Below are 25,796 nucleotides of genomic sequence, written 5' to 3' on the forward strand. Positions count from 1 at the left end.
CTGTTAATTGTGGCGCCCACAGCGGAGGAGGCAGTGACAGCTCGCGATCTCTCCCTTCAGCACCTGGAGGACTTCGGGTGGCTGGTCAATTAGAAGAAGTCGTCATTGGAGCCGTCGCAGTCAATCCTGTTCTTGGGGATGCATTTCGACACCGTACGGGCAGTGGTGTCCCTCCCTCTGGACAAACAAGTGAACCTTCATCACCACGTCCAGGCTATGAGGTCGGTGAGGGCGATGTCCCTTCGGAAGTGCATGCGCCTTCTGGGTCTGATGGTGGCGGCAATGGAAGCGGTGCCGTTTGCACAATTTCATTCCCGGGATCTCCAAGATCTTATTCTGACCCGTTGGGACCGATCGCCGACTTCGCTGGATCGCTGTGTCGTCATCTCCCGCAGGGTGCGAGAGTCTCTTGGATGGTGGTTACGTCTGGAGGCTCTATCCCTGGGGAAATCCCTTCTTCTCCCACGGTGGTCGGTGATTACCACCGATGCCAGCCTGACTGGCTGGGGGGGGGTTTGGAATGACCTCTGGGTTCAGGGGGTCTGGTCGTCAGAGGAGTCGTCTCTGCCAATCAACATTCTGGAGTTGAGAGCAATATTTCTCTGCCTCCGACATGGACGGTCCCTTTGAGTGGTCTGCCGGTCCGGATTCAGACGGACAATGCGACAGCTGTCGCGTATATCAACCATCAGGGTGGGACGAGGAGTTCCAGACTCATGATGGAGGTCTCTCGGATCCTGGTTTGGGCCGAGTCCAGGGTTCCAGTCATCTCCGCGTTTCACATCCCGGGTGTGCTGAATATCTCGGCGGACTTCCTCAGTCCCGAGCGGGTAGATCCCGGAGAATGGAGTCTTCATCCGGAGGTTTTCACTCTGCTGTGCTCCCGTTGGGGGACTCCCCAAGTGGACTTGATGGCATCCAGGCTGAACGCCAGGATTCCGACATTCATGTCCAGGTACAGGGACCCGGAGGCTGTGGCGGTAGATGCTCTAGTGGCCCCGTGGGACCAGTTCGAGCTGATCTATGTGTTTCCGCCGGTATCCTTACTTCCTCTGATGATCAGGCGGATCAATCTCGAACGAGTATCGTCAATTTTGGTGGCGCCGGATTGGCCGCGGAGGGTGTGGTATTCAACGCTGGTGTCTCTTCTGGCGGCGCCTCTGTTTCCACTGCCTCTTCGCCCGGACCTGTTAACCCAAGGGCCCATTCGTCATCCAGACCTGAAGTCACTTCGTTTGACGGCGTGGCTCTTGAGACCGAAATCTTGACCCGTCGTGGGTTTTCGGCCGAGGTCATTGCCACCTTGCGGGCGGCCAGAGGTCCAGCTACGACTAGGATTTATCACAGAACTTGGGAGGCCTTCTATTCATGGTGTTCTGGATCGTCAAGGAACCCGAGGGTTTTTTCCATTCCCAACTTCTTGGCCTTTCTGCAATGTGGTCTGGTCAAGGGTCTAGCAGTTAGTACCTTGCGGGGTCAGGTCTCTGCACTATTCGGGCTTTTTCGGAAGGCTATTGCCTCACGCAGAGATGTGCGTTCATTTTTTCGCGGGGTTGCACGTCAGTTTACGCCTCGGAGGGCGGTTGTGGTTCTTTGGCGGCTCAATTTAGTTTTGGAGGCTCTTCAGCATGGGCCGTTTGAGCCTATGGATTCAGCTACGCTTTACTTGCTTTCTTGGAAGGTGGCCTTCCTGGTGGCGGTCACCTCTTTAAGAAGGGTTTCGGAGTTGGGGGCACTGTCTAGCTCGCCCCCTTTTCTGGAATTCCACCCGGATCGTGTGGCGCTTCGTACCCGTGGACATTTTTTACCTAAAGTGGTGTCGCGTTTTCCATCTCAATCAGGACATCCTGTTGCCTTCCCTCTGTCCGAAACCAAAGAGTCCGAAGGAGCGGGCCTTGCACTCGTTGGATTTGGTGCGGGCATTGAAGTTCTATCTTTCAATCACGCAAGGGTTTCGAAAATCGGATTCTCTGTTTGTGATTCCTGCTGGTCGTCGCCGTGGTCAGCGGGCTTCCAAGGATACTATAGCTCGGTGGATATGTTCGGCTACCCTGGAGGCGTACCGGCTCAAGGGCGAGCCTTGTCCGGTTAAGGTTCAAGCTCATTCCACGAGAGCTGTTGGTTCGTCGTGGGCTTTTCGTCAGGGGGCTTCGGCAGCGCAGCTCTGCCGGGCGGCTAACTGGTGCTCCGTTCACACTTTTACTAAATTTTATAAAGTGGACGTGAGTGCTTCCGTCAATGCTGCCTTGGGACGCAAGGTCCTGCAGGCGGCGGTGGTTTAGGTTATCTCTTTATTTTTTGTTCGGCGCATGTTGCGCACTTGCCTAAGTTGTTGGGGTGTTGGCGATTCTGCCACTGTTTCCCACCCTTGAGTTTTGGACTGCTTTGGGACGTCCCACTAGTAATGGATCTGTGTCTCCCTTCCTTCCCTTCTGCTGCTGAAAGACGGATTTTGGTAAGACCTTACCTGTAAAATCCTTTTCAGCGAAGGAAGGAAGGGAGACACAGCACCCTCCCATGGCAGAAGTGTATTATGGTTTTTCTAGATGCGGCGCGACTCCCTCCTGATGGCGGTCATCTGGTCTGGGGTTGGCGCACTAGGGCTCTGTTCCAGCATTGCCAGCTCATCGCAGTTGTCAGGTCCAGTAAGTAGTGCCTGGGACTGTGTGTTTTCATGCTGTTATATACATAACCTGTTCTCTCACATTTCTGAATTTTCAGAAGGGGTTGTGTTGTTCCCCTGGTGTTGTCTGCTCTTCCTTAGCTTGTGTACGGACTGGAGAACATGGGAGTAGGAGGAGCCTAAGCTGGAGGGGCCGGTCGTCACTTTTTCTAAATCTGAGGTGAACTATCCTGTGGGGCTCCGCCTGCCCCCACTAGTGATGGATCTGTGTCTCCCTTCCTTCCTTCGCTGAAAAGGATTTTACAGGTAAGGTCTTACCAAAATCCGTCTTTTTCTCGTTTTACCCTATAGCCTATTTACACTCCACTTCTCAGCAGCTCTCGTTTATAATCTTTCAGTGTAAATGCATATTAAGTCTCAGCATTGGCTTACCCTGCCTGTTCTGTAGAGATTCTCAGCAGCCATCTTATTATCATCACAGACAGGATTAAAATAAAAGGTAACATCTTGTTATATAGATAATACAGGATCCACCATTCACAAAAGGTGATGGTCTCAGCTGACCTTCTCCCCCCTCTCTGCACAATGACCTCTGCACAGGTCAGAGAGCATGCCTATAACCCAGTGAACATCCACAGTCTAAAGTGGTCCATATATCCACTGTAAGGCTCATCAGCTCAGGTAATATTGCCGCCTGATCATTTACAGAGAATACAATTAGAAAAATCTTGACAATCAGAAATTAAAAACCTATTGATAAAAAAGAATATAAATGTCTGGTTTTAATAATTACAGAAATTTCTAGCTGATATATTCCTTAACATGATCAACACTCGTATAAGACGTAGATAGTACTCGGACCTCACAAGTGACCGCGGTCAGATAGTATTTAATCTAAATCACAATTAGTCAGGAAGCAGGAAACCACTAGAATAAAATTCCGCAAGTACAACAACCGTGATTGTATATTATCATTAGGCTATATTCAGTAGCTTTACCGAGAATTCTATAATAAAGGCTCAGTGGTCAATGTTCTCGTGTATAAAACCTTCACATAACATAAAAATAAGTAACAATGCAGAACACTGACGTGGTAAATCTAAAGCTTCCTCCTAAAAGGAAAACCCCACGCGGGGAGAGGACCACATCTGAAGACTCGACAATGACACATTATGATGGAATGATCATCTCGGAGCTTCTCCTGCTGAGCCTTCACCTCTTTCCAGGACATCGAGGGAAAAAAGAAAATACCTGACTATTCAAGGAACCATTCCTGAATAATTCTTAGTATTCTGGGATATTTGGCTGCATCCGTTCTTTATGGAAATAAGGATCTACAAAAGCCAAACTGTTGTAAAATGCAGCAAATGTTCTATTGTGTGGTATACTGGGATCTACGGGGGCTTCAAACTCTGGGGTGACCATTATAAAGCAGCACAGAGCCCATTGTATAAACTCTACTGGTATATTTAGCTGTATTAGAACCAAAATATCTAACTGAAGGCCCACCATACATATTAGACTAATGTTGACCTATCCCACCGATATTGACAGATTCAGCTGAAACTCAAATGTGTATGGGGGCCCAGACAACTGATTGTTGGGGAAGTTAAAGGGGTATTCCTATCTCCAAGATCCTATCCCAATATGTAGTAGGTGTAATAATAATATTAGCAAATACCTCCAATTAGAAATGTAGTATAGTCCTTCTGATTAGCAATGTTGCTTACCCCATGTGCAAGGCATTGCAGTAGCTTAGGCATCCATGGTTACGACCACACATAGTTACGCTTAGTGGTCGTAACAATGAATACCTAAGCTACTGCAATGCCCTGCACATGGGGTAAGTGACATAGCTAATCAGAAGAACTATCCTACATTTATAATTGTAGGTATTTGCTAATATTATTACACCTACTACATATTGGGATAGGATTTTGGAGATGAGAATACCTCTAAAGTGTCCGACATGTCCGATTTTGAACTATTGATCCTTCTCTTTCCCTGGAGATAACTTATCACCAAAGATGTAGGACTGCGGTTCTCTTATAGAGAACACAGAGACACTCGGCTGAAGTACTCTTGTGTATGGGACAACGCTTTACTGTTGGAATTGCTGTGGCATATGAGAGGAGACTGACTATGAGCATCACTATCACGGTGAAAATATTTAGGATTTTTAAAGTCCTAATTTTAGGAGGTCCAAGTCCTAAAAAAATATTATTAACCAGGAACAATGTATTATTTAGAAAAAGACTCATCCATCGCCTGATTGGATTGTTTATAGTCATCTCATCTGCCCATGTAAACAGGACGTGCTGCCGACAATAAGCAACCATCTTGGTACACTTTGTATCGGCCCTTTTGAAAAGGCTTTATATGAGCACCGGTGGACTTGTTAGTGGGGCTGTGGCCTGACGCTGATGACTGGCCACACTATCTATCAGCATTCGGTCAGTATTTTTTCTCAGGAGTGGGAGCCAAAACCAGGTGAGGAACAATCAGAGAAATGGTCTAATAGAAACAAGTCACCAATTCTGCATTTATCACCCACTCCAGGTTTTGGCTCCCACTCCTGAGAAAAAATACTGACCGAATACTGATAGTGGGGCCGTGGCCTCAGTCCACAAGTCCACAGTGCATGACCGTGCTCATTCATGTGTATTTGTACATGTGAGATCTGAAATGAACGTGAACGACTGTGACCTGTTTGGTGAGATAAAGGTTACTGACGCACTTGATCTAAACTTAGTCCCGCAGTCCGGCTTCACCAATTTTTTTCCTACAGATCATATTACCTGAACTTATCATGTGTCTTCCCAGGCTGTAAACAGAGAGGAGGCAGTACATTGTAAAGACGAGGCCTACAGCGTCCAAAGCCCAAACCCGAGAAGCCAACAACTAATCTGTCCGGTGTACAAATACATTCCACCCCTCTGTTATCCTGATCAGACAAGGAGCTCACATGGATCATTACAGGACGGGACAGAAGTTCTCTTAAAGTGATCTACACCTCCGACATTAAATGTGACGATACGTTTCTAATGTCTAGACGGAGTGAGCCGTCTTTCTTTTTGACGAAGAAGAAGCCTGCTCCCGCCGGGGAGGTAGATTTCCGGATAAATCCCCGGGCCAGATTCTCCTCAATATATTCAGACATGGACCGGGTCTCAGCAGCGGACAAAGGGTAAATACGCCCACGGGGAGGAGTAGCGCCGGGTATCAGGTCGATTGGGCAATCGTATGGTCTATGAGGGGGTAATGTCTCTGCTTCTCTTTATTAAAGACATCCGCATAAGACCAATAGGGAAACTGTAGGCCGGGTAGATTGGCTGGGGTAGGAGAAGGACGGGCAGGAAGAATGGGAACTAAACAAGTCTTATGGCAGTCCTCTCCCCAGCGAAGGACTTCTCCGGTCTGCCAATCAAGCACGGGTGCATGTTTCTGGAGCCAAGGTAGGCCTTGCAAGAGGGCGTGAGAGAGTCCAGGCAGAACATGGAAGAAGATGCTCTCAGAGTGCAGCATTCCCACCTGCAGAGTTATGGATTCGGTGATGAGTTGAATGGGATGCGGTAAGAGACCCCCATCCACGGAGGCGACAGATAAGGGTACAGCCAGGGGTTTGGTGGGAATGTGGTGGGAATGTGGTATTTCTCTACCAGGGATAGAGAAATGAGATTTCCGGCAGCTCCAGAGTCAAGTTGAGCTAGTTCACAGAAACTGTTCTCCCCGCAGATGATAGAGACCGACAGCATCAGAGATGGAGAGGGTTTACTCTTGTCTAGGACGACCTCTCTGAGCGATCCTAGATACAGGCGTTTCCCGACCTCTCCGGGCAGGAACGGATCCGGTGCTCCTTACTGCCACAGTAGAAGCAGCTCCCCTCGGCACGGCGTAATTCTTGACGGGTTTTGACCATCTTGGTCTGGTCGACCTGCATAGGCTCGGGTGAGTGCGCCTGAGGAGTAACGGAGGAACGGAGGGAGTGACGGGTTTCTGAAAGGTAGGGGCAAGGCGTGGAAACCTCCTCTCACGGGTGACCTCTTTGGTGCACTCCTCGAACCGGATGTCAATCCAGGTGGCGAGTGTTATTAAGTCGTCAAGAGTGGTAGGAATGTCCCGACCGGCGAGTTCATCTTTAATACGGCCGGACAGACCCTCCCAGAAGACGGACACCAGGGCGTCGTTATCCCAGGCAAGCTCCGAAGCAAGGGTACGGAACCGTATGGCATATTGGCCCACGGTGAGACTTCCTTGACGGAGGCGTAGCAGAGATGAGGCGGATGAGGTTCGTCGAAGACTTTCCGGAAAGCCGTGAGAAAGGCTGGCAGGTTGGACACCAGGGAATCTCCTCTCTCCCATAGAGGATTTAGCCAAGCCAGCGCCTCCCCCGTGAGATGGAACATGATGAAGGTTACTTTGGCTCGGTCGGTGGAAAACTGGTGTGCCAAAAGTTCGAAGTGCAGAGTGCACTGGTTAGTGATGCCTGACCGGGATCTCCGCCAAAACGAGGCGGGGCGGAGAGAAGGGGACCGGGAAGGGATGCTATGGTATTGATGGGCAGCGGCGGTGCCGGGGTAGTAAGTGTGCGAGTGGAAGCAGCTCCCGATGAGACAGTCAGTGTGTCCAGGCGAGAGTTAACACTACGCAGGTGACTCAGGATGGACTCCTGTTGGGACCTCTGACGGGAAAGTTCATGACATAGGTCCAAGAGCGAGGGAGCTTGGGTGCCACCGGGTTCCATGGCCCGAGCAAACTGTAACGGGTCTGGGAGGTGGAACCTCTGAGTTACTATACAAAGGGCAGTCCTTGTAAGGAAGCGGGTGGCTCCCAGGGAAGGCGGGTAGGTAGACACCGCAAGTGACAAGGACAGTCTCAGGGTAGAAGAGCAGGTCGGTCACAGCAAGTGACGGGGACAGTCTCTTGACAGGCGGGTGGTCACGGCAAGTGACGGGGACAGTCTCTTGACAGGCGGGTGGTCACGGCAAGTGACAACAGGGTAAGAGTCTCTGGGCAGGTAGGGGGTCACGGCAAGTGACGGCAGAGCCTCCAGGTAGGCTAGCAGGCAGGTAGCAGGTGAGCGAGTAAGAGTCTCTGGACAGGCAGGTAGTCACAGCAAGTGACGGATAAGCCTCCAGGTAGGCTAGCAGGCAGGTAGCAGGTGAGCGCTCCCAGGTGAGCGAGTAAGAGTCTCTGGACAGGCAGGTGGTCACAGCAAGTGACTGCTAAGCCTCCAGGTAGGCTAGCAGGCAGGTAGCAGGAGAGCGCTCCCAGGTGAGCGGGTGAGAGTCTCTGGACAGGCAGGTGGTCACAGCAAGTGACTGCTAAGCCTCCAGGTAGGCTAGCAGGCGGGTAGCAGGTGAGCGCTCCCAGATGAGCGCTCCCAGGTGAGCGGGTAAGAGTCTCTGGACAGGCAGGCAGGTATCTGGCAGGTAGTTCCTGGTCCGCAGGCGGACTGATCCATAGACAGACTGGCAGGTGCTGGTAGGTAGACTGTTGGACCACAGGATTGCAAGCAGGTAGACAGAAATCAGGCAGATATCAGGCAGGTATCAGGCAGGTATCAGGCAACGGAACCTGAGGGCTGAAGCAGAGTTGAAAGGCTTTGCAACAACAGAGCTCGGGCACCTCCATTTTGGAGGAGGTGCCTTATATATGGTGAGGTCCTCCGGCCATTGGCCGGGGACTCCTTAGGACTGCGCGCGCGGCCCCTTTAAGAGAGAGGGAGCGCGCGCGCGCCCTAAGCACATTGACCACGAAGCAGCGTGCGGTGCCAGCAGAGTGGGAGGAAGACGCCGGGCACGGAGCGGAGAGGTGAGGGGAACGGCGTCCCTGCCTAGCAGGAGGCAGGGACGCCGACGCTACAGTCGTCACGTGATTGTAGCAGCCGTCACGTGATTATGGCAGCCGTCATGTGATTGTGGCAGCCGTCACGTGATTGTGGCAGCCGTCACGTGCTGGTATAACACGCTGCAATTAGAAATGGAAATCGGCACAGGAGTCACAATATAAAGTCAGTGCTGGTAGTAACACAAGAATCCAACAAGCCGAGCGTCCACACGTCGTCCAACAGCCCAACATGGATGATGAGAAGCTGTGGGACGTCACATAATCCGCGATATTCAGGCAGAGAACACAAACCGCAATGTGCTGCCACCGACATCTTCATCAGCTCAGGAGGAGGCGACTGTGTAAGAACATCACCGTTTTGTTTTCCCCCCTGAATATCGTGGATTATTAGATGACTGATGTTCTGCTACTTTTTCTTTTTGAAGTTGTCTACACACATAATGGCTGCAGAGGACTGAGAGAAAGTCCACAGGGAACAAAACAGAAGTCGGGAACCGAAGGGGAGACGAGGGCTGAGCCACTTACACAGACAGAAAGCTGAGGAGGACATGTTATTACTTCAGGATCTGCTCCATTCATTCCCTATGTGGCATCCAAGCGCTGAGCTCGGCTTTTTCCAGAGCCCCATAGAGAATGAATGGAGCTGCAGTTGTTCCCTGACTTTCCGTTCCTTCCCGATCAGACGATGGTTCGCAGTGGTCAGACCCCACGATCAGTAAGTCTGTGGATAAGTGATAACTAAAGTTGACAAATCCACAGGCCCGGATGGGATACACCCGCGAGTACTGCAGGAATTAAGTAACGTCATAGATAGACCATTATTTTTAATCTTTAAAGATTCCATAATAACAGAGTCTGTACCACAGGACTGGCGTATAGCAAATGTGGTGCCAATATTCAAAAAGGGGACAAAAACTGAACTTGGAAATTATAGGCCGGTAAGCTTAACCTCTACTGTGGGTAAAATCCTGGAGGGTTTCCTAAGAGATGCTATAATAGAGTATCTGAAGAAGAATAACCTCATGACCCAATATCAACATGGGTTTACAAGGGACCGTTCCTGTCAGACTAATCTGATCAGTTTTTATGAGGAGGCAAGTTCTGGACTGGACCAAGGAAATGCAGTGGATGTTGTGTATATGGACTTTTCAAAAGCTTTTGATACTGTTCCACACAAAAGGTTGATACATAAAATGAGAACAATGGGGATAGGGGAAAATATATGTATGTGGGTTAAGAATTGGCTCAGTGATAGGAAACAAAGGGTGGTTATTAATGGAAAACACTCACACTGGGTCTCAGTTAACAGTGGGGTACCACAGGGGTCAGTATTGGGCCACCTTCTTTTTAACATATTTATTAATGACCTTGTAGGGGGCATACAGAGTAATATTTCAATATTTGCAGATGACACTAAACTCTGCAGGGTAATCAATACAGAGGAGGACAATTTTATATTACAGGAGGATCTATGTAAACTAGAAGCTTGGGCTGATAAATGGCAAATGAGCTTTAATGGGGATAAATGTATAATTATATGCTTAATTGTAAAACACTGGATAAATCTGTCACTGAAAAAGACCTGGGTGTATTGGTGGACGACAAGCTCATGTTTAGTGGCCAGTGTCAGGCAGCTGCTGCAAAGGCAAATAAAATAATGGGATGCGTTAAAAGAGGCATAGATGCTCATGAGGAGAAGATAATTTTACCTCTATACAAGTCATTAGTGCGACCACACTTAGAATACTGTGTACAGTTCTGGTCTCCGGTGTATAAGAAAGACATAGCTGAACTAGAGCGGGTGCAGAGAAGAGCGACCAAGGTTATTAGAGGACTGGGGGGTCTGCAATACCAAGACAGGTTATTACACTTGGGGTTATTTACTGTGGAAAAACGAAGGCTTAGGGGTGATCTTATTACTATGTACAAGTATATGAGGGGACAGTACAAAGACCTTTCTACTGATCTTTCTACTCTGAGGCCTGAGACGGGGACAAGGGGGCATCTTCTACGTCTGGAGGAAAGAAGGTTTAATCATAATCACAGACGGGGATTCTTTACTGTAAGAGCAGTGAGACTATGGAGCTCTCTGCCGCATGATGTTGTAATGAGTGATTCACTGTTAAAATTTAATAAGGGCATGGATGCCTTTCTTGAAAAGTATAATATTACAGGTTACAAAAACTAGATTCCATGATAGGGCGTTGATCCAGGGAACTAGTCTGATTGTCGTATGGAGTCAGGAAGGAATTTTTTCCCCAATGTGGAGCTTAGTGTTGCCACATGGTTTTTTTTGCCTTCCTCTGGATCAACATGTTAGGCTATGGGTTGAACTAGATGGACTTAGTCTTCCTTCAACCTTAAAAACTAGGTTACTATGTATGTAACTTGTTATCTTCAGACATCCCCTCTAAGCAATGGCGCACGCCAGCAGTGAAGGCGGGAGGAGGCGCTGGGTACAGGGAAGACTTTACCTCTGGGGGCCACATATAGGGCATGTGAGGGGTGGACACTTCCCGTATTCACCATTACTGAGCCCCCTCTCTGTACCGCTCTTATCTGAGTGCAGGAGACACAGCAGTCACTAATCAGCCACTCTCCGGCACTTGCAGCTGTCCGAGCTCTGCTGTGCCTGTTGGGGGTGAAGTTCGGGTCCTAGGAGGCAGTGACTATGCAGCCTGCAAAGCAGATCACAGCCCGGGTACCGCGTCTCCGGATAAATCTCCACCTTGTGAGCTGCTTCTTGTGCAGCAGCCCCATGCAAGTCGCTCCGCTCTCCTCAGCCAGCTCCTGCTGAAGACTGAGCTCCTCTGCCCAATCTAGGAGCCCAATAGCCCTGATCACACCAGTGGTAGCCCAGTGCTGCTGGCGGGGGGGCAGGGCTAGATCCAATTTACAGATAGCAAACTAATCAGCCCTAGATATTTCTAATAGCTGCAGAGCAGGCGACATAACTCTGACCGGTGTCCTCATAGACCTCTCCTCAGCCGGGGTCTAATAAGAGCAGTAAGATGGCCGTCATGGGGTCCATTGTTAGATCTCGGCTGCCATAGAAACTCATCGGCACCATGATCGCGCCTCCCTCTCCGGTCTTAAGTGCCTAAATGCTGTGAAAGCCACTGACTGTGTCATATAAGGGGTTAAGCTGCCAGGATCAGGGTTGGCTCCACTGCTGGCGCCTGAGGCAGGAGGGGGACTGTGTTATACTGCCACACGACTGCCGCAAATCTTGTAAGAGCCCTGACTGCACCTGCCTGATGATAATGTGTCCTATAACGCGGGTCCTGGTACCAGACTGCCCTTTACATATTAATCACTAGCTGGGAACCAGTTACTTACAGGTTCTAGTTTCTGATGTGTTTCCAGGACCTGTAGTTATCAACATTTTACCCTTAAGGCCCAGTTATAATATTACTGCAACACTCTCACTACATATGAGCGTCCTGTACCTGTATACCTGCCCTGTGTGTGGCACAAAAGTATATAACAAAATGTGTGTACACAAATACCTATCTCCTGAATGGTATTACTGCTAGATCTCCTGTACATAGAAATATGAGGTTCTTAGCGCACACTTTGAGCAAATTGTGCGAGCCCATCTGCCAACGTCAAGGCGACCTCTTCAGATGGGTCCCTACACTAACACTACACTAACTTACTAACTGGGACCACCATTTTTAATGTTTATTATTACTGTACTAATGCAATCAATTGTACCTGTTATAATTCATTTTTTTAATTAGTTTTATCATTTTTTATTACTCTTGTGTTTATGATAATGGTATTACTAAAATCCCTATACTTAGTGTTTATCCAGAAGAAGGCAAAAACCCCAGGACACCTTCAGCCAATTTGTGTCACAGGGGAAAAATTCCTTCTTGACCCCGAGAAAAGGCGATCAGTCCTAGGACCCTGGATCAAATCTAATAATGTTATTACTAGTTATTAATAATTCTTATTAATATTACACAACTAATTGTACTGCTACTGTAGTTATTAGTATTTTAATTTAGTTTTTTGTACTTTTTATAGATTATATATTATTTATGTCCTGCTATCTTATTACTTTGCTATTCTAACTTTTCTATAACTACTTAAAATAATCAAAACACTATAATTATTTTTATATTCTTACTATTATTAACATCCTGCTATCTTATTACAGTATTATTCTACTTTCCTATCACTACTAATACTACCCTATACCTAGAGTGTTGATCCAGAAGAAGGCAAAAACCCCAGGACACCTTCAGCCAATTTGTGTCACTGGGGAAAAATTCCTTCTTGACCCCGAGAAAAGGCGATCAGTCCTAGGACCCTGGATCACACTGCTATTCTACCTACTACTATTACTACTGTTATTTTATTACTATTTTATTTATTTCTTACTATTATCACTAGTATTATTACTCTTATTACACTAATACTGATACACTACCACTATATTACACTATCCTGCTGTTATTTGGTGGTCTGATACTTATCAGCCGGTATTGCCGTATGTGATGTTATCGGCAGAGAGGTTCCAGCAGGATGGTCCACATGATGTTCCTCTTTCCTCTCAAATACCGGTTGATGTACTGGCGGAAGTTGGTTTGGTTCTCCTTCTTCCTTCTTGCTGTTGGGATCGGTTGTCTTCTTTTCTGGCCTTTGGCCGTCACTTCCCCCCTAGGGATCTTGATGTGGAGTTTCATCTTCTTTGCTTTCTCTTCTTTCTCTTCTTTCTCTTCTTCCTCTTCTTCCTCTTCATCCAGGTAGGCGCACAGTTCTTTTAGTGTCTTCTGTCTTAAATCCATGATGTCCAGCTTTATCTTCTTTGCTGCTTTCTCCTCTTCTTCCTTCTCTTCTTCCTCGTCTTCCTCTTCATCCAGGTACTTGCGCCGTTCTTTTAGTTCCTTGCGCCTTTCTTCCCTCTTCCTTTTCTCCCTGGCTTTATACTCTTCGATGCATCTTCTTTGGGCAATGGGGTTGGTCGGCATAAGGCGCTGGAAGAGAAGAGATGAAGTTAGGAGGCTACAAGGAAGATCCGAATACACAGCTACCTTATAGAAGAGGCCGTAGCGTTGCCCTGAGTCGTCTCACTGACCTCCTTCTTGTAGAGGGGAGAAGGGAGAAACTTCACACAATATGCCAGTCTCCTCAGCTGTTCCTCCGGACTGATGTAATCTGCAGAAAACACAACCAGATATTAGGAGCAATCCTCACCGTACAAAGAGGACGTATGTATGTGAAGACTGTCAGAAGGAGCTCACTGATGGATTCTCAGTTAACTAGTTCTGCAGCCAGCAATAGACAGTACAGCACAGAGGGTACAGGAGGCAAACTGTGCACAATTTTCAATAAAACTCAGAAAAATATTTACCACCAAGTATATGTGTGGCACCCCAGGGGTCTGGTTTCCACAGTGACAGCGATGTTATGTCTGAGAGCAGGTGGGAGGTCTCTTGGTCAGGAATCCTATGCATGCCACACCTCCTGCCCAGTCCTGGGAGGGGAAGAACTTCCCCTATATAAACCTGGGGCTGAGGCAGGGTTAGGGAGTTCAGAGAGAGAGTACAGCCAGGAGGGCTGACAGGGAGCTGTGGCTCCGGCTGGGCCCAGCTCCTGGGCCCTGCCCGAAGTAGAGACAGAGAAGAGAAGCAGCTATGGGAAGAAACATCAGGAGCTCTGTGGGAGCAGTGTTACAAGGAGTCAGGGGCTGGCAGCTGCAGAGCTCGCCCTGACTGAGAAGTATCACCGGACCCGGAGTCCGAGGCTGTGGGGACTAACTCCTATCCAGCAGCAGAAACCGACCGGCAGGGGATTGCAGGTCCTCTGGCCCAGAAACCCGAAGGCACGGTCACACGCGTGGGACCAGCACCGCCGTTGTGGAGCGGAAGCTACTAGAAGGCCCCGAGTCACCGGCCATACGGGTGAGCACCACACGGTACACTCAGGGACGTGGGCTACTTATACCCGCCTCTAGCAAGGTAGCCAGAAGAGTACAGTTAGTTTGGGAGGCCTACAACTCCGCCTGGCCAGGGGAGATCCCATCTGCTCAAGGACTGACCAGGCCCCAATCGCTAGCCAGTACTCCGGGAGGGTCTATCTTTGTCACCAGTAAAGACCCTGAACTACACAGTACCGTCTCCGAGTGGTTCCTGCTACCCCCATCATCCACGTCGGCTGCCCTGAGGCCATACCCCTCCCATTGGGGGTTATACTATCACGCTGCACAATCCTACCACCGGCCTCAGCGGTCTGCCCTGCAGCAGCAGCTCCCTGGCTGCACTCAACGGGTGGCGTAGTAGTCCAACATCAACCGCTGATACAGCGCCACTTAGTCTGACTCCCTGGGCACGGACCGGATCACCGCCACGAGACTACAACCCTCAACAGATCCGGCTCCGGGTAAGCTCCCGCGTGCGCAACGCTGCGCGACACAGGCCCAGGGGCGCGTCAACTTTTGGCGTAGTCGGCAGGATCTCGTGCCCGCAACCACCGGGTACTGCGTGCCTGATAAAGACTGTTCAAACTTACCTGTGGTGAAGATTCCCGCCATCCGGCGCCATCTTCCGCTTCCTTCCCGCCATCTGTGGAGTTTTCCCGCCATCCGGCGCCATCTTCAGCCTTCTTCCCGCCATACGTGGAGTTTTCCCGCCATTGGACGCCATCTTGAGGACGCCGTGCGGGAAGAAGAGGGGCGTGGACTCCGAAAGCGCGCGAGAACTGAAGCCCCGCCTCACGTCCGGACGTTGCGTAAGGTCCTGGAAGGAGCCCAGCAGACGCCGACGTCACAGGAGCGCGACGGAAGGTCCTCAACCCTGACGATCCACTGCGGAGCCGCGGCCTACGGAAGAGGATCATCGCAAGGTAGGCCACGGTCCACTAGGGGGGAGAAGGATGTCGGATACGGAAGGGAGCTTCACCGCTTTAACCCCCGCCAGCGCCACCGCTGTTGCGATCATGCCTTTCACCATGCCCTATATCCCGGGGGCAGCCTGGCTACCCCAGTACTCAGGGGAGTCACATACACTGCATGACTTTAGAGAAAAGCTGGATAGCCTCTTCCAGGTGTACCCCCTCACAGAAGAGCAAAAAGTGAGCATCCTGGTGGCCCAATTAACCGGGGTAGCCCAAAGGGAGGTAAAGTCCTGGCCACCTGGGAGGAGGACTGTCGCAGAGATACTAACCCAGCTAACCGAGGAGGAGCTGCAGTACTACCAATACGAGGAAAGCCAAGAGGACCCGGACGGGTCTGAGGACTACCCTCAGGAGAGAGCACAAAGAGGACATAGCTACTGAAGGGAAGTAGCGTGAATAAAGAGCTGTAAATAGTTACCCGTAAGGGTACAAGGACTGCTGCTAATTAAAATATGGTCCCCGTTGGGATTGGTGAATTGTTCCCCATGTGCCCCTATCTTAAAACAGGCTGAGGACTGTGAGCAGCCATTCCTTATTCCCACTGACTGAGGACTGAGAGCGGTCGTTCTTTCCCTCTACCTGGCCGAGGACTGAGAGCGGCCATATCCTGTAAATAATTATGTGTTTCTAGTAATTTATGGGAGTCTTTGGTGGATTTACCGGGAATCCCTTGTACAATTAGTTGGAGCGTAACCCAGGATGGACTAAAAGACTGATAAGGACTCGGGGCAGGACAGACCCCTACCTGGTTACGTCTCCCTGTTTTGGTGAAATGGACACCTTGCTTTTCTTCAAAGACTGCACCCGGTTACGGACATGCCGTGACCACCTTTATGTGTTTTTCTTATTGTATCATTATTGTTATACCTTGTTATGTTTTTCTAAAAATATGTTTAGTCCCGGAGTACTAAATTTCACTAGGGGGGAATGTGGCACCCCAGGGGTCTGGTTTCCACAGTGACAGCGATGTTATGTCTGAGAGCAGGTGGGAGGTCTCTTGGTCAGGAATCCTATGCATGCCACACCTCCTGCCCAGTCCTGGGAGGGGAAGAACTTCCCCTATATAAACCTGGGGCTGAGGCAGGGTTAGGGAGTTCAGAGGGAGAGTACAGCCAGGAGGGCTGACAGGGAGCTGTGGCTCCGGCTGGGCCCAGCTCCTGGGCCCTGCCCGAAGTAGAGACAGAGAAGAGAAGCAGCTATGGGAAGAAACATCAGGAGCTCTGTGGGAGCAGTGTTACAAGGAGTCAGGGGCTGGCAGCTGCAGAGCTCGCCCTGACTGAGAAGTATCACCGGACCCGGAGTCCGAGGCTGTGGGGACTAACTCCTATCCAGCAGCAGAAACCGACCGGCAGGGGATTGCAGGTCCTCTGGCCCAGAAACCCGAAGGCACGGTCACACGCGTGGGACCAGCACCGCCGTCGTGGAGCGGAAGCTACTAGAAGGCCCCGAGTCACCGGCCATACAGGTGAGCACCACACGGTACACTCAGGTACGTGGGCTACTTATACCCGCCTCTAGCAAGGTAGCCAGAAGAGTATCGTTAGTTTGGGAGGCCTACAACTCCGCCTGGACAGGGGAGATCCCATCTGCTCAAGGACTGACCAGGCCCCAATCGCTAGCCAGTACTCCGGGAGGGTCTATCTTTGTCACCAGTAAAGACCCTGAACTACACAGTACCGTCTCCGAGTGGTTCCTGCTACCCCCATCATCCACGTCGGCTGCCCTGAGGCCATACCCCTCCCGTTGGGGGTTATACTATCACGCTGCACAATCCTACCACCGGCCTCAGCGGTCTGCCCTGCAGCAGCAGCTCCCTGGCTGCACTCAACGGGTGGCGTAGTCGTCCAACATCAACCGCTGATACAGCGCCACTTAGTCTGACTCCCTGGGCACGGACCGGATCACCGCCACGAGACTACAACCCTCAACAGATCCAGCTCCGGGTAAGCTCCCGCGTGCGCCCAGGCCCAGGGGCGCGTCATATGCATTAAAGGAAAGAAAATGTCCCCACAGATGAGTCTGTTTAATGAAAGCCCCAGAAAGCCATGTAACAAGAGTATAGAGAACGGTGAGTGAGTGATGGATACTACCTGCTCCAACGCTGGCAGAATACTCCATCCCCATGGTGTCCGCTGATATCTTCTCTTGTAGAAATGTATCCACAATCTATAAAACCTCAGGAGGCGTCAGCAGAGGGTTTGGTGATGGCTGATATTTCTTTGGTCTTAGAAACATTGGCTATAAATAATTCGGGGGCTCTGCTGGGGAAAGGGCAAATTGGGAAATGTGTAGGATATTTACTGTTCTGTATCTGAGCTTCATTAAAGGGGAATTATCAGATGGAACAAGTCATCCCCTTATCCCTGGGCTCGGTGACGACTGATAGATCAGTGGGGTCCGACCGCGGGAAACTCCAGCAATCACCAAAAAAGGGCAGTGACCCCCATTAGAAGTGATGGCTGGATCCTTCCAGATGGGAGATGTGATGAGTGTGGCGCCCCCCACTGGTGTCTCAGCGTATCATGTGTTGGGGAATAATGACTTCTCCTCTGGTAAATGGGCTGATTCCTGTCAGTTGTGGTCGCTGAGTGCGTGTGATGGGATGTGGCTCCGTCCATTATATTATATCACGTCTTATACCTAGAATCTCTCGCTGATCGCAGGTGTCTGTCTTCACACTCAGATCAGATGGAACAAACTGACCACATAGGAGTTTTTTTTTTTTTTCAAATTCAAACCGAGCAATCCTATTGGCTGAGTATGACTGTCGTTACCATGGTGACAGAATTTTAAAGGGACAGAACATTAATAATGTATAATAGTGTATTTTATTACATATTTCACATAATAGTGGCTGATATATGGACCTGTACAGATAATACACTTATATAACTCCTCATATTTTTCATACAGCAATTTGGTGGTGCTGCAGAGATATTTTGGGCGTAATATAACTTGTGCTGGCAATTGATCATCTATAAAGTAGTCTGGTAATGTATGTAATGGTCCTAAGATTGTGGTTTTATGGTCAATACAAATCTAAATATTAATCAGACGTCACTCCCTGCTATTTGAAGGGTTTTTGTCCCTTTCCCTATGTCAGAGTAGTATCACATATAGCTCGGATACGCTGCAGCCTTCAGAACAATGAGGTCCGTTGTGGCTTTTCCCTGCACATTCGGCCATTATATAAGTGACGGCAGCTGCGTTGTGTCCCTGCACGGCTGATAGCGTCGCTGTGCAGGGATTCAGTATGGTGGAGCTGCGGCTCTTTTCTTTTATGGGTCGATACAAGTCTTGTTCAGACATATAAATATGCCTTGATTACATTGTAGAAAAGAAGGGTGACATTACAGGAGTTCCATCCATTCTCAGTGTAAGATCAGTGGGGTCGGACCCCCGGCACCAGGGAGTATACAGAAGGAGCTTGTGAATGTCTTACTTTAGTGGTCTTGTAAGCTCCTCATCCCACACTTTTCCTGTATAGGACATATAGCTTTTCTGTATACATAACTCTTATGTAAAAACAACATCCTCCATGCACATTTCTGTAGGTTGCCTGATGGTTCAGGTGTATTTACATCATTTTTTTCTACTGCCCGACCTAACAGCGTTAGCTTGCTCTTTTAGCAATCCAATTGTATTGTTTCACATTTGGGGCGATTGTGTCCGCAGCAGGTTTTATTGTGGCTTTATATAATGGGCACTATTTTTATAGGCTTATTTGGATATTAATGCCTTTGTGAATAGATACTTTGCTGCTACCTTGCTCTTTATTATATTGTGGTGGGCAGTCTGTAGTCATATATTGAGATTTTCTGTGACTAGTTGGGCATATATATGTGAGGATTAACCATATCAGTACCTTGCAATGGTTTTGTTATTCATTGGGGCAATTGTTGCTTTTTAGTGTTTTTTTTAACATGTCGTGTATGTTTAGTCTTTAATAAAATTCTATATTTTTGCTATTCCTTGGTGATCCCTGTCATTGCTTCCTTTCTTTCTCCTTGTTTCTTTGCATCTCTATTATGTAGCTGCAGGGTTAGGGACGGCCGGTTCCTTGCAGGAATAGTTATCAGGACGGGTGCGGTTTCTGCTGTAATAACTCATTCATGTGACCCATCAGTCATCACCCGATCAGCCGGGCAATGCTCAGCACAGGCCGCCGTCATCCCACTTCTCTACATCTATTATATAGACACTCCACAACTGCTCCTTCTCTTCAGAATTCAGAAAGATTTTTTTTTTTATTTATTTTTTTTTTATTTCCGCAGCCATGCAGTGACGCTAGGTAGGTGCAGAGCTGAAGGGAAACCCACCTCAGAAGAAAATTCTAGGGTCCTGATCACTAGAGATGAGAGCTTAAAGGGAATCTGTCACTAGGTTTTTGCCATATATTCCGAGAGCAGCATGATGTAGAGACAGAGACCCTGATTCCAGCGATGTGTCACTTTCTGGGCTGCTTGCTGGTGTTTTGATAAAATCTTTGTTTTATCAGTAGGAGGTTGTGACTAGAAGACTAGTAAACCTGCAACCAGGTATCCCTCATTTTTCAGGAGTGGTCCAAATTAAATAAAAAAGCGGTCTATAGGGCGCTAAAAGAATGAACACTAGAAGTGAAAAAAATTTTAGGACTAAAAAATAAATTTAATGAGCCCTTTCCACAAAGCGTTTCGATAGTGAACTATCTTCCTCAGGTGGTACATGGCGCGCTTTTTCTCCCTTTCTTTTTCTCATTTTTCACAAGGTTTGTATAGCAGCCTTCTGCCTATGCACAGTGTACACAGAAAACTGCCAATCAGTGGTGCAGCCGGTTATACGGAGCTCAGCATTCAGAGCACTGCTAGATCTGCAGTAGATAAAACTAAAATTTATCAAAACTGCAGCGAAATAAGGGACACATTTCTGGAATCAGGTTTCTGCCCTTACATCATACAGATGGGATAGCAAAACCTGGTGGCAGATTCCATTTTCGAGCCATCGGATATTACCTTGTGACCTCTCAAAGGGGAACTTGATGTCTAGGATGGTTATTATTTTATGTCATGTGTCTCTTGATGCGGGATAACTTGTATGTAATGTGTTGTATGTTAGGTCTATGAACAGTACAAGTCCTTCAGTACAGGGTTACCTGAGAAGCGTAGCCAGCATGAAGCAGGACTTGTATTATGTTTTGTCAGGGATGATTAATGTCTGAGTGCTTTATGCTGCGTTCTGCAGTCATCTCTCTGCCATCCTCCGTACACCCATCGCCGTCCTGTTCTCACACTTCTTTATTTGGCTTTTTTCTTGTGGTCGTAATATGGAGCATGTTGTATCCATAAAGCGGTCAGATTTGCCGGACCTCATGCTGTTCTGCCGAATCAGACCTAGATCATTATTGGGGGCTGGGGCACCTCCAATTCAAGACGGTAGACAAATCGTGTCTTGTGAGACTGCACGCTCCAGCACCCACAATACTGGAGCATCGGTTAGGTTTACACACATCCACCTGTTGTGTTTTCTTTTGGGACACAGCAGTTTGTAGAATTGTCATCATTAATGTTTTCTTTTTTTTTATCTTTCCAGTATTACTGAAATTCAGAAAGATGTGGAGTACAGACTGCCAATCACCTTTAAGAACTTCACCATCAGCATCAATATGTAAGTGACACGGGGTGCTATTGTCTTAGTTGAGAGATTACGTTGCATTTGTTGGGGTTATTAAATGTGAACCTAATGGGAATTAAAGGGATTGTCCTCTACTTTGATATTGATAACATCAGCATTGGGCATCAATATCAAATCGATGGGGTTCTGACAGCCCCCCAGAGAGGGAGCCGCATGCTCCTATTCACTTGTGAAGATGGCCCCCACTGATTCCATATTAACGACCTATCCAATGGGTAAGTGATCCATATCAAGGTAGTGGGCAACCCCTTAAAGAAAGCAGACCATATTAGGTACTTCTAGAATATCGTTGTCCCATGCTGTTGATAGACCCCACCGCGTGTAATCGGCACCCTACAATGACTTGTCATCCATAGTCATGTCTTGTAGCACTGGAGCCATTAAATGATGTTGCTTGGCGGCTCATGACGTCACTATAGATGATGTGTATTAATGCAAGTTGTTTAATTGCTACTAATAAGAAATCACTTTAAATCAATATGGAGGCTTATAGGGTCCTCTCAGCTTCCTTTTACATATGGAAGTAGTGGTAGAACAGTATCGTCGATTGTCCTTCCCCAGAAAAATTATCCTTTTTTTTTTTGCAGAGCTCCGATGTGCCAGTCAAAAGGAAATGGAGTGTCTGCAGATTGGTGTGGGAGTGCAGAGGGGCGTGTCCGTGCACTTGAAAGGAGCTGTCTAAGTGCAGTGATACGCCCCAGTGCACTTCCAGACGGATTTGCAGATGTTTTCCACACTAGATTTGTCATGATGGACTCATCAGATCTCTTATAACACCATTACGATCATATGTCAAGGTGCTGACGTCCCTTTATGCCTTACGCTACGTGCCACCTAAATGGATTTTCCATTGAGATGAGATGAGGCTGTTGGGTATTTTCCCCGGACCTGTCACGTTTCTGTAGGCTGCAGTCATGTATCCCGCGTCTTGCTCTAATACTTTGTTTTTATTGCAGTTTACTTCCGCCACAATTTCCTCAAGACAAACCTCTCATCACAGTCTTTCCACCGATAAGACATCACCTGGTGGACAAGCAAGGCCCCAATGTCACCTGTCCTTTACTACATAATGTAAGGAGACTTGGGAGATTTTGAGCACTGGACTTAGGAATGTTGTAATTTAACCTTTCAATGACTGAGGTGTTTTTGTTTTTATAAAGTGGATCTGTGTGGTCTCCTGACACATCTGTTTTAGTAATCTTATAAACCCTATAAAATCACAAATGTGCAGAATTTGTGTTTCAGACCACTGTGCAGTGCCTTTGAAGGCTATGTTCACACATTGCGTTTTTTTCAGCGTTTTTTTAATGCAAATTTTCAGCTGTGTTTTACAGTACAAGCAAAGTCTATGAGATTTCAGAAATCTCCTGCTCACACCCTGGTTTTTGTATGATCAGTATTTTGTGATTTGCATTGTTTTTTGCTGAATAGAGCAAGTCACTTCTTTCAGTGTATTTCACCCATTGAAAGTAATGTGTAGTGAAAAAACGCCTAGTGTGAACATAGCCTTACATCTAATTGACAATGGGGTGTTACCTTACTCCTTGTCCATGTCTAATCAGTTTGGACAGTAGGCATAATCACTACGACCAGGGGCCTGGCAGTGGCCAGTTGTCAATGTATCCACACATTTCCAGAAGATTGGCACAACGCAGAGGACCTGGGAAGAAGAGATGCCACGGTATTGTTACTTCATAGGGAATACACCTCTTTATTTTGGTAGATGAGGTCTTTGTCAAACACATCTTCAGCAAAGGAGAAGGAAATGAAAGGATTAATGTATGTGTTAATGACCCGGTTCTGCGTGTGCTCTACGTAAAATGTGGCTGCAGATGGCTGTGCTGCATCGACACCTGAGGTTTGGGAGCCCCCTTACATCTAATGGGTGGGGGTCTTACATTGAGGTCCCCACTTCAGACATTTCTGATATTTCCAGTGAATTTTCCAAGGAAGTTTCAGATAAAAATACCATAAGAAAATGTGGTCAACCTTGTTTTAGTTTTTTTTTTTAATATATAAGATTTTTAGTTATAGTCTTTGTTATGTTCACATAGAAGACCGGTGGGTTTTTTCTTTTTTAGTAACAAAGTATATACAGTGGGGAAAATAAGTATTGGATACACTGACGATTTTGCAAGTTTTCCCACCTACAAAGAATGGAGAGGGCTGTAATTTTTATCGTAGGTACACTTCACCTGTGAGAGACAGAATCTAAAAATAAAAAACAGAAAATAACATATTATAATTTTTACATACTTATTTCATGCAATTATGCAAATTAATTATTTGATACAATAGAAAAACTGATCTTAATATTTGGTACGGAAACCTTTGTTTGCAATTACAGAGGTCAGACGTTTCCTGTAGTTCTTGACCAAGTTTGCAGACACTGCAGCAGGAATTTTGGACCACTCCTCCATACAGATCTTCTCCAGATCTTTCAAGTTTCGGGACTGTTGCTGGGTGCAGTTGTCCTGTCCCCTTTGCAGAAAAGCACCCCCAAAGTATAAGGTTTCCCCCAGCATGCTTCTCAGTTGGGACGGTGTTCTTGGGGTTGTACTCATCCTTCTTCTTTCTCCAAACACGGCAAGTGGAGTTGATACCAAAAAGTCCTATTTTGGTCTCATCTGAGCACATGACCCTCTCCCATGCCTCCTCTGGATCACCCAGATGGTCATTGGCGAACTTCAAACGGGCCTGGACATGTGCTGGCGTGAGCAGGGGACCTTGCGTGCCCTGCAGGAGTTTAATCCATGACGGCATAGTGTGTTACTAATGGTAATGTTTGAGACTGTAGTCTCGGCTCTCTTCAGGTCATTGACCAGGTCCTCCTGTGTAGTTCTGGGCTGATTCCTGACCTTTCTCAGAATCATCCTTATCCCACGGGTCGAGATCTTGCATGGAGCCCCAGACCGAGGAAGATTGACAGTCATCTTGTGTTTCTTCCGTTTTCTAATAATTGTGCCAATGTGACGCCCTGCTGTGCATGGAGTCACAGACCAAAGGTGGGTGCATTTCAGGTTTTCTCCACAAGAGGCCCTCAGAGCATTCACACACCTCCACCCTACCTCAGAACCACCAGAGGGAGCCCTTTAGTGAATATATAAAGGAGGGTGGAGGCAGGAAGAGGGGAAGTTCAGTCAGTTGTCTAAGGAGTGAGTCCAGTCAGGAGTCTCTGCTGAGACACAGAAGGTTAGTGACTCAGCAGGTTTCTGCTGAGAGGAGTTGTTTGGAGTCTGCGGCAAGCAGCTCCGAGAGAGACAGCTAGGAGCGTTGCCGACGCTCTAAAGAGCGGCAGAAGAGGCAGCCAGCTTACTGCCAGTGTGTATAGCCTAGTGAGGGCCCAGAGTAGGCCGAAGGCTAGTGGAACAGTAGCATCGGGGACCGAGGAGCTTCATAAGCTCACCCCAGAAATATACCGGACACCGGCTCCGAGTCTGCAGAGCAGTATACCCTCTGTGGAAAACAACCGGATCTTTCCTGGAAGACTTCAGGTCTCAGGATAGCCCAGGAGCTGACACGTAACAGGACCAGGAGGCACGGAGGCTCCGCCATACCAGGAGCGTGCTCTTCAGCAAAAGGCCCTAACACCAGGTCAGCCGGCGCAACACAAGGACTAAGTTAGGCCTAGTTTGAGACAGGCCATAAACTACACAAGCGGCAAGGATACAGGAGGCCCTATACCTGCTCACTGGGGAGAGACCTGCAGTGCACCCCTCACCCTACAGTGCTCCGGGCGGTACCGCAACTCCACCAGTAAAAAGGTACTGAAGCCAAACGTGAGTGTGTCTCCCATTTTTTCCTTGGACCCGACTGGGTCACTGCCATATAGTGCACCTTACCGAACACCGCTGCCCTGAGGCCTAGCTCCACCTGTGGGGAGCTACCCCATCATAGCTGCCGTAACACCGGCCTCAGTGGACTGCCGCAGCGCTGGTGGTCCACACCAGACACCACAGGTGGCGTCAGGAACTTTCATTTTCCATTTAACCCCTTTTTTTTTTAAGAGAGACCCCAGGGTACGGGCCCGGGAGCCGACCACCGCGACATCCCCCAAGGCCAGGCATTAAGGCCCGGGCGCCGAGTAGTCCCCATCCCCTTGGTGCCACACCAACAGTTGTTGCCTTCTCACCAAGCTGCTTGCATATTGTCCTGTAGCCAATCCCAGCCTGGAGCAGGTCTACAATTTTGTCCCTGGTGTCCTTAGATAGCTCTTTGGTCTTAACCATGGTGGATCGGTTGGAGTGTGATTGATTGAGTGTGTGGACAGGTGTCTTTTATACAGGTAACGAGTTTAAACAGGCACAATAAATACAGGTGAGGAGTGCAGAGTAGGAGGGCTTCTGAAAGAAAAACTAACAGGTCTGTGAGAGCCAGATTTCTTGCTGGTTGGTAGGTGATCAAATACTTATTTCATGCAATGAAATGCGATTTAATTATTTAAAAATCATACAATGTGATTTTTTTTGGATTTTATTTTTAGATTCTGTCTCTCACAGTTGAAGTGTACCTATGATAAAAATGACAGACCTCTCCATTCTTTGTAGGTGGCAAAACTTGCAAAATCGGCAGTGTATCAAATACTTATTTTCCCTACTGCGTGCGTGTATGTATATATATATATATATGTGTGTGTGTGTGTGTGTGTGTATATACAGTACAGACCAAAAGTTTGGACACACCTTCTCATTTAAAGACTTTTTATGTATTTTCATGACTATGAAAATTGTACATTCACACTGAAGGCATC

At 48.0% G+C, this 25,796-nt stretch overlaps 1 pseudogene; it reads left to right on the plus strand.

Annotated features, from left to right (window-relative positions):
- The first annotated feature begins 216 nt into the window (after window positions 1-216).
- The window catches only part of LOC141191673 (vacuolar protein sorting-associated protein 37A-like), a 52,737-nt pseudogene continuing 27,157 nt past the window's right edge, over window positions 217-25,796 (plus strand).

The sequence above is a fragment of the Phyllobates terribilis genome, unplaced genomic scaffold (genome assembly GCF_046119375.1).
Source record: "Phyllobates terribilis strain yellow unplaced genomic scaffold, ASM4611937v1 Scaffold_49__1_contigs__length_9717188, whole genome shotgun sequence".
NCBI lineage: Eukaryota > Metazoa > Chordata > Amphibia > Anura > Dendrobatidae > Phyllobates > Phyllobates terribilis.